This window comes from Meriones unguiculatus, chromosome 2 (assembly GCF_030254825.1).
Source record: "Meriones unguiculatus strain TT.TT164.6M chromosome 2, Bangor_MerUng_6.1, whole genome shotgun sequence".
Classification (NCBI taxonomy): domain Eukaryota; kingdom Metazoa; phylum Chordata; class Mammalia; order Rodentia; family Muridae; genus Meriones; species Meriones unguiculatus.
In genome coordinates this window covers 12,972,622-12,982,635 of record NC_083350.1, presented here as the reverse complement: position 1 = coordinate 12,982,635, position 10,014 = coordinate 12,972,622, and the positions used below count along the sequence as shown (strand labels likewise).

General features: G+C 44.5%; 1 non-coding gene across 1 annotated transcript; it reads left to right on the top strand.

Annotated features, from left to right (window-relative positions):
- Positions 1–1,378: 1,378 nt before the first annotated feature.
- On the top strand, positions 1,379–1,482 carry LOC132652700 (U6 spliceosomal RNA). Its single transcript, XR_009590277.1, has one exon. It is a non-coding gene; the product is annotated as a U6 spliceosomal RNA (small nuclear RNA).
- The last annotated feature ends 8,532 nt before the right edge of the window (positions 1,483–10,014 follow it).

Here is a 10,014-nt window from a genome sequence, read left to right as displayed (position 1 = left end):
TAGGCCAAAAAAATTATTTAGGGAAAACAACCCAGTTTTTTCAACAAATAAAATGTAAAGATAAAAAGAACTGAGAATGTCCCGGAGGAACAGAATGCATGCCCAGTGTGCCTGAGGCTGGTGTTCAGTCCTTCGTGTGTATGTGTGTGCAGGAGGCCTATAGATTAAAAAGTTAAAGGACATCCAACCAGGCGCTCTGGTAGTCCCCAAATGTGCTAAAAACCATATGGATGTTCTAGTAGCCTTATTTGTAACTGGAGAAACTTGTAAGCATCTTCAGTAGATGAATGTGTAAACTGGCACATCCAAAGAATACTAGCTGCTCTTCCAGAGGACCCAGGTTCAAGCCCCAGGATTCACATAGCAGCTCATGAGTGCTTGTAACTCGTCTCAGGGGATCCATTGCCCTCTTCTGGCTTCCAAAGGCAGAGACATACATGCAGGCAAAATATCCATACACAAAATTAAAAACAAATGTTGTTGTTGATGTTGTTTTAAAGAATGCTCAATTAAGAGAATGCAGCCCTATGTGTCTGGTTTGGATTCTCCCTGAAGCAGGTGCCACAAGCGCTTGAGGGCAGATAGTTATCTGGGAGATGGTCCCAGGAAGAAAGGAAGAGAAAGGAAGGAAGGGAAGAAAATCCAGATCAGCCAGTGGTGGTTCAAGTGAGCTCTGTAGACAGCTGAACTCCTCCATGTGTGAGGGGCAGAACACCAGAGCTGGCTGTCCAAAGGACTGGAGCCAGATAGCTCCACACCCACTCTCATCCACCACGGGCCAGGCCTGCTCCCCAGGGACTGAAGTCCTCAGCACCTCCCACCCGCAAGGAGCCCCTTAGGTGCCTGCAAGGGATAATGTGCATCTGAGCAGAGTGCAGGTGTGGTCTGAGCACAGTGCCCACAGCACTCAGCACTCAGCACACAGCACTGCCAACAACCTGAGACCTCAAGGGGACTTTCCCCCAGCTTGCTTTTAAAGTCCTACCGCTTCAAGGAGAATCGAGTGCAAATGAAACCAGGTCCTGAGGCTTGGTCGCAGCTCCCATCGTTCATTGTGATTTTTAACGGCTGCACTCATGTCCTTTAGTGCATTCCTTACTTTTATAAGACAGAAAAAAAAAAGGGTCAATTCAGCACCACATAGGTAGGGCAGCCTTGAAGGCTGCTGCAGGAAATGCCTGGCAATGCCCAGAGCAGCAGTTTCAAATCTCTGTGGCCAAAAGAGGACTCTATCATGTTTCCAGGTGCTGCCCTTTCCCCACGGCTTCAGAGAAAGACTCAAGTGTCATCCAATCAGACGTGCACAGCTTCTCAATCAGGGACCCACCTGCATGTAAACCACCCTCTAAGGAGCTTGTTCCTTAGAATAAGGGAAAGAGTGCTTGCTTCAGCAGCACATATGCTAAAATTGGAATGGTACAGAGATTAGCATGGCCCCTGTGCAAGGACGACATGCAAATTCATGAAGCATTCCATATTTTTGTGAGGTAACCCAGACCCAGAAAGATGCACATGGTATGTACTCACTTATAAGTGGATATTAGACCTATAATACAGGAGAAACATACTACAATCCACAGACCCAAAGAAGCTAAGTAACAAGGAGGGCCCAAGAGAGGATGCCTGAATGTCACTCAGAAGGGGAAATAGAATAGACAGCAGAAATGGATGAAGAGAGGGAACTGGACAGGAGATGGAATGGGCAGGGAAATAAAGGTGGGGATCAGATGTGGGGAGAATGGGGGTGGGAGGTGAGAGGGATGGGAACAAGAAGGGAAACTGGGGAGGGACAGCTCTTGGTCAAGCTCGAGTCCTGCTACAGGGTAGGCGCCTGGGAAGATACAGGTGTGATTCTAGCTGAGACTCCTAACGAGGTCGGGGGGGGGGGGGAAGCCTGAAGTGACCACCTCCTAGCCAGTCAGGGCTAGAGGAAGGAAGGGATCAACAACCCATTGACAAGACCTGTGAACCAAAAAATTGCCCTACCTACAAGAAATGTAGGGATGAGGGAACAAAGATAGAAGAAAAGTCCAAACAATAATTGGCCCAACCTGAGACCCACCCCACAGTAGAGAGACAGCAACTGGCAGTGATAATGATCTGCTCTGCTTGCAGACAGGAGTCTAACTTGACTGTAGCCTGGGAGGCTCCAGTCAACAGCAGATCAACACAGATGCTGACTCTTGCAGCCAAGCATGCAGCAGAGCTCTGGAGTTCCTTTGGAAGTGTTGGGGGAAAGACGGAAGGACCTGGAGGGGACAGGAACCTTATAAGAAGACCAACAGAGACAACTAACCCAGTCTCATGGGGGCTTACAGAAACTGAGACATCAACCAAGGAGCATGCATGATCTGGACCGATGCCCCCTGCACACATGTATCTGACGGGCAGGTTGGTCTTCAGATGGGGTGCCCGGCAAGTGGAGGGGGGACTGTTTCTAACATGGACTTTATTGACTGCTTTTGGATCACTTCCCCCTGGCAGGGCTGCCTTGCCTGGCCTCAGGAGATGAAGATATGTCCTGATGCGACTTGATGTGCTGGGGAGGGTTAATAAGGGGGGAAGGAGGCTTCGCTTTTCTGGGGGGAAAAGGAAGTGGGGGTGCTGTGAAGAGGGCACATTTGGGAGGTAAAGTAAATAAACTAATATAATTTTTTAAAAAGAATAAGGGAAAGGTGTGAGTGTTGCTTTGAATATTTTTTTAACCCATCTTGGCATATATATAATAAAATCTGATTTTCCCAGAAGACATTTCTAGAAAACAGGCGTGGAACTTACATTGCCCCTCCCCCTTTTTTAAGACAAGGTCTACATAGCCTGAAATTTGCTCTCTGAACAGGGCTGACCTTGATCTGTTCCGCCTGTATCTGCCTCCAGAGTGCTGGGATTAAAGTTGTGCGTCACCATGACCAGTGTCATTGCATTTCTTATAAACTTTATAAGTTTATAAACTTAAAAAACTTACTTCTTGTATTCAGTCCAACAGCTGGCTTTTTGGTATGACTTTTCCTATAGTAGTGACCCCAGCTTCTTCCCTCTGGGGTTCTTGAGACTGTCTTTTGGTCCTCAGCAGGAAGCCATGTGGACACCAACACAAATGCAGCACCAACCAGTTCCCAAACAGTGCCTGATAATGGCACCAGAGGCGAGGCTGCGGGTATTGTCTGGGGCGCCCTCAACTCCAAATGCAAGTGACTAAGTGACACCTCTCTGTCCCACTCTCCGCTCTCCTCACAGCAGGAGAAACTGTTACCCACAGTCTTCTGCGAACAGTACTGAGGACTCTGCCAACTCCATACAGCGTAGAGCTCAATTACAACTTCCCAGAACCTGGAACCTGACAGAGCAAACACCAAGAGGTGCATCTCATGGTATTTTGTATCAACAAGCTGACAGAACATGAGTGACATTACCAAAATGAGATAAGAAACTCATTGACAAGGAGCTAAGGCGGGAGGATTGAGAATGCCCCCTAGTCCCTTCCTAACCAGTCAAAGCAGTGGGTCATTTCTAACAGTGGGTTTTTGAGACATGCTCCCACACCTAAGGTTGCAGGCAAAAAGACAGGGGGAGACTTGTGAGGAAGCAGGGAGCACCTCTCCAGACAGACCTCACCAAAGCATCACAATCTAGAACTCGTCAGAGACTCGGGGAGAACTGTACCCTGCATGAGGCTATAAGCATGATATTCACACTCCATCAAGGAAAGTCCTAGGACAGTCTCAGGTCAAAAGTTGCCATGGTTCATATCCCAGCACCCAAGACAACAAGAATACTTACCTCTTCAGCAAGGTCAGACCCCATTCATGATCTGAGGAGACTCTGAGTCGAACCTTCAGTGGTTAGCAGCTGGTGTCTGACCTGCACACTAAGAAAGAGATCCTGGACCAGCTGGTGGCAGAGAGTTTATCTAACCTCCATAGCCTCGGGCCTCCATGTCTTCATCAAGGAGAGTGGGGTGGAAAGCAGCAAAGGGTCCTATGGAGGAACCATGCTTTGGCACAGCCTGGAACCCTCAGAACAAGATGGGCTGGAGTCAGCTGAGCCACTAAGTCCTATAGACCCCCTTGGTCCTTCCACTGGAAGACAGGTACTACACAGTGTGTACAAGAAGGGCTTTCTCCGCAAATTGCGGCTCATCATCCACCAGAGGGATCCCTTCAGTGCAGCTGCTGCAATAAGGCGCCTGTGCAGTCCTCACACCTCCAAGATCACCAGCGCGTGCACAGTGAGAAACCATGCAAGCACAGGGTTTGCTGCAGGGCATTCGCCCTTAGACCCATTCTGCTTAGGCACCAGAGGATCCACACAGAGGAGAGGCCATGCAAATGTGAAGACAGCCAAAAGAGTTAGTCAACACCCACCAACAAACATGCCCCGACTGGAGCCCCAACAAGTGTGCAGAGGAGGGTCATGCTGTCATCAGGGAACTTCTAAATGTTTTGTAAAGGTAAACTAAAATTAAAAAAAAAAAAATGACTTCTACATTCGGATGTAAGTCCTACAAACCCATCTCAGTGGGATTTTTTTCTCATTGCCCTGATGGCCTTGAGCTCACTTTTCACCACTTACTTAAGATGCCCCTAACCCTGCCTCCACAGATTAAAACCTATGCCATCATGCTTTTTCACTACTTGGCTCATGCTGTTTCTTTCCCAATGAACATGAATCTAAAGCTTTAACGTTTAAGAACAAAATTCAGCCTGATCATAGTTCCTATTATCCATTGTTTCATTGCAAAATGGGATTCTCTTTTGGATAAATGAAATGGTCGAGAAGTTGGAAAAAGAATCTCAGGGATGATGGCAGGACTGACTTGCCCTGAGGGTTCCCCCATAGCCTGAAGACGTTGATGTCCATCCTTGATGATTGCATTATCCCTAAGGCAAGAGTCTACACGGAACCCTCACATGGAGATAGGATCACAGAGATCTAAGCTGTTTCCTAAAGGGCAAATAATCCATTCTCAGGTTATCTATTTGTCTCTTTCAGACTAATCATTGATGGGGAAATGTATATAAAAATCTAGGCCTTGCACGGGATTCTAGTCTTAATTTGTGCTGCTTATACAGCCCAAAAGATTTCTAGTTAGAAATTAAAATGATCCTAGGAACATGAATAAACCTCAAAGTCATTAGGATATGAGACCAAATACCGAAAAAAAAATTAACTTTTAAACTACATATTATATGATTTTATTTGTATGAAATATCCAAAACACTTAATCTATATAAGAAGTGAGGGGCTGGAGAGATGGTTCAGAGGTTAAGAGCACTGGCTATTCTTCCAGAGGACCCTGGTTCAGTTCCCAGCACCCATGCGGGAGCTCACAACTGTCTGTAACTTCCATTCCAGGGTATCTGACACCCTCACACAGGCATACATTTAGGTTAAACAACCAAAGCACATTAAATAAATAAATGAATAGACTTGTGAGTTCATGGAGCTGAGGGGTAAAAGTACTTCATAACTACAAACAGGCAGAGAGAACCTTGGAAGCTACAGAAAAGTTTAAAGACTGATCATGATGGTGGTTGCACAACTGAATTATACACTTTAAATAGGTGAAATTTCTTATATGTGCATGATACTTTAGTAAAGTTGTTTTAAGAATAATCTTGGTGAACAATAATTGTATGTACAGGTGACTAGAAAGAAGAATGCAAGTCTTAAGCTGGAGAAGAGGAGAAACCGTCATAGATAAGGTAAATATGGTCAAAGCAGATCACGTGGCAAGTACATTATATACATGAATGGAAACATTGTCACAAAACCTATTACCTTATACACTTAATAGGTGCTAACGAAAAAGGTAATGCAAGTCCTTCCTAGAGGAATGTGACTTTATAAAGAATTCCCACAGATAAATTTTCAAATAAAATGTCCAACTTTCAGTCAAAAATCACAAAATACACCAGAAAAAAGATTGTCAGACTTAAAGACAGCAAATCATCACCTAGGAAAGAGCTCGGATAATGTTATCAGTTGACATTCAACAAACAGTAACTGCACCCTAAGTATGCTCATCATGAGTACAACACAAGTGAGATGCTTAGAAATTTGTGTAAAGAACATAAGGCATTCAGTACAACTGCACATGTTTGGAAGAACACAAGAGAGAATCCATATTATGTGTGTACATGAATGTACATATAAGTACATACACATGTGTATACGTATATATAATTGAAAGTTTAATAAATTGCTAAAGTAGTAGTTTAAATGCAGTTGAAGATAGACTTATTAAATTGGAGGGCAATTTTAAATAAGTTAGCCAAAAGTCATGGCAAAAATGTTTTCAAGGCATGTTTAGTAGACTAAGGCAGATTCTACCAGAGCTCCAGAGACATAGAGACTGTGGACGAAGTGATGTCTAGAGGGACAACCGCTGACAGTTTTCTAGAACTGTTAAAAATATCCATCCTCAAAATCAGAAAGTCCGTAATAAGCACATCATTGTGTATAAATGAAAAACATCAAAACAAAATACATAAGATAGCCAGTAAGAAAAGAGCATTCAGCCGGGCCTGTAATCCCAGCACTCTGGGAGGCAGAAACAGGCAGATCTCTTGAGTTGGAGGCCAGCCTAGTCTACAAAGTCAGTCCTGTTCAGCCAAGACTACACAGAGAAACCCTGTCTTGAAAAACCAAACCAAACAAACAGACAAATAAAGAGCATTCACATGAAGGAATGGCCAAATATCGGCTGATAACTGATGAAGTCAGGACAAGGAACTACTTTTGCAGATACATGGCAGGAAAGAAGGGAAGGGAAGAGGAGGGGAGGGAAGGGGAGGGAAGGGGAGGGAAGGGGAAGGGAGAGAAAAGAAAGGGAAGGGGAGGGGAGGGGAGGAGAGGAAGAGAAGGGAAGGGATGAGGAGGGGAGGGAAGGGGAGGGAAGGGGAGGGAAGGGGAGGGAAGGGGAAGGGAGAGAAGAGAAAGGGAGGGGGAGAGAAGGGATGGGGAGGGGAAAGGAAGAGAAAAGGAAGGGGAGGGGAGTGGAGGGGGAGGAGAGGAAGAAAAGGGAAGGGATGGGGAGGGATAGGAAGGGAAAAAGAAAGAGATGAAGAAGAGGAGGAGGAGGAAGAAGACAAAATGGCACCTAGAGAAGAGATAGAAACTCTTGCAACCTCTGAGAACATGTGCTGCCCTGCATGAGGTCCCCAAAGAACAGATTTCAGGACACAGAGGGAGAAATCCCACAAAGTAACACTCTGTCACTTCCTCGGGGTGTGTCAGGTTCCCATCCTAAAAACACTAATAAGAGACTAGCTCTGATGTCCCCTAAGGTCAGACCTCCTGACTAATGTGGGACAAGAAACAGCCTCTGGAAACAGTCCTCTGGAAGCAGTGTGTGCTCTTAACTGCTGAGCCATCTCTCCAGCCCTTAGCTATAGATTCTCATTCCTACTTCTCACTTCCTGCTCATAACAAGCTTTAAAAGGGGAGGGGGGAAACCCTCTGTGGAATTTTTTTTCCTTCCTGAACAGCCAAAAATGACAAAGAGACTAAGACAGCCTGTCCTTCAAGTGCCTCACTCCACAGACCAGATGAACTTTGAAATAACCTCACCCCACATGTATCATAATGATAGAGTATCGACAAACCTGGCTTTTTCCTGATATGAAGTACATTTCTGCTGCTGGCTAGCCAGATAAATGAAGAATATATGCCATCCAAAGATAGATTCATGTATATCAATCAGTTAATGGTTGCTATTAAACTACTTATAAGATGATCTTTCACAGTGAAGACGACTTAAAACACCAAGGGCCAAGCCAAGGACGGGTTTAAGGTGTTTCTGCCATTGCTTCCCAGGATGACTCTGGAGGTAAACTCTCTCAGCTTTCACAGCCCCTTGTGTCAGGGCCAGGAGAATGAGTTGACTGGATCTTGTGCACTGTCCTACAAATAGAAAAAAAAATAAATGAATTGCTCCTAGAAGAACATTGGTTAAAATATTCAGAGGTTAATGTGATAGAAAACAAACAAACAAAAAAAAAAAAAAAAAAAAAAAAAAAACAGCCATCAACCATTAGATTTATTGTCATCCAACTGGGGCTAGGGTCTGTCTGTTTACCTGTACACAGCTCTGGGCACAGTTCAGGCCCCACATGTATCCCAAAGAAATGCTGGCATCTATTAGATATCCATAGAATGAGCCAGGTCAGCCACATTGGGAGATTCTCTTAATTCTGTGTGCCCATCGGCTGTAAGCGTTTGTGTGCTTTGGCCACGTACTCCACTGTGCTCAAATCATGCCCTTCAGGGAATCCAAGCTGTGGTCTATTGCTGTCTATTCAATATTACCTTTGGAGCATGCTGCTGAGTCCCAGAAACTGGCTTTGCTCTTTGGAGTGCCTGGTTTTCTCTCTAGGAGGGCCAGGTATACATGACTTTAGGAAACTTCAGCACTGCCAACTGACACCAAGTTAATGGCTTCTGAGAGCTGGAAGAGAGTTTAACCCTCTATAGATGTCAAAGTACCCCACCCCATTCCAACTTTCTGGGTTCCGGCTACATGAGCTGAAATAAAGACATCATCAACTTGCATCAAGTTGGAAGTTAATGTTTTGATGATAGAAAAGACAGAAGTCTGGTGCCTAACCAAAGGCCTTGAAACATTGTCATCTTCCGTTGAAGTTGTATTAGTCTGTTTTCCTTTGATGCATTAAAATTCCCTGAAATAAGGTGACATATAAATTTAAAAAAAAAAAGTTTCTTCACCACATGGGGTGGTATGCTTCTACAACCCAGTACTCAGAAAATAAGACAAAGATTTTAAGGTCAATCTCACTGTTATAGTGGCTTTGAGGGCAGCCTGGGCTACATGAGATCCTGTTCAAAAACCAAAGAGTAGCTGGATGTGGTAAATCCCAGAATTTAGGAGGCAGAGGCAGGTGGATCTCAGATTTTTAAGCCAGCCAAGAATTCCTGGTGAAACCCTGTCTCAAATAGGCAGGCAGACTGACAGACAGATGGGGGTGGGGGGAAACCCAATGGTTTCTTTAGACAGAATGTTCAAAACTCAGCAACTCCATCAGTGTGGCTTTCAGTGAGAGCCTAATACTAGAGGGCATCATAAGAGAAGAAGTAAGAAAAAGATCTAGAAGTCAGCCCTAGTATCTTGGCTTGCTTGCTTGTTTGCTTCTTTTTTTTTCCATGAGTGCGTGCGTGCGTGCGCCTGTGAGCTACAACTCCAGCCTTGAAGCCTGTTCATGCGTAGCAACTTGTTCTCAAGAAAACTAATTAGGAGTCCCCAGCAAATCACATTAATCATTTCTGAGGTCAAGCACCCATTGACCTAGCTACCTCCCACTAGGTTCCACCTCTTAAAGACTCTGCTACCTTTTAATCCTGTCACATCAAGGACCAAACATGTAACACATGAACCTCTGGGTGACAATCCCTAACCAAACCAGAACAGTGGTATTTCTCAAATATCTTTTCCCAAATATCGGTTTCCAAATGAACTGTCACGGTTCTGCCTGATGAACTGAGAATCACAGTCAAATGCAGCTAATGAGGGCCATAACTACTTGATAATGCTGCCAGGATAACGTGATGTGGTGAATGTGAAGTGATCCATAGTATGGTTTATTAGTTGAGAGGATATTTCAAAATCTAAACAGATATTAACTTGAAACAGGGTTTGCTACTTACCAAGCTGCGTGGTCTTGAGAAAAAGGTACCTGCTCTGAGTTTCAGTTTTCAAAGTCTGTAAAAAGTGGACAATGGTTCCTTAACTCAAGATAGTCACATAATAATTAAGTGAACGGTTCTACTTGCAGCTAACATATAAGTATTTTCATTGTGAATGTTTTTCCTTCTTTGCAAAAAAAAAAAAAAAGCCTCAAGAATGAGTCAACAGGCTCTTCCTGTTTTACTTGTTCTACAGTGAGTCTCAAGACACCATCTCCAGAACCTCCCACTTGGCTGTCATAAGCTATTGTCCGTTCTCCATCAGCTCTGTGAAGACAGGCTTGTGAACAGTTACTAGCCTGCCTATTTGGG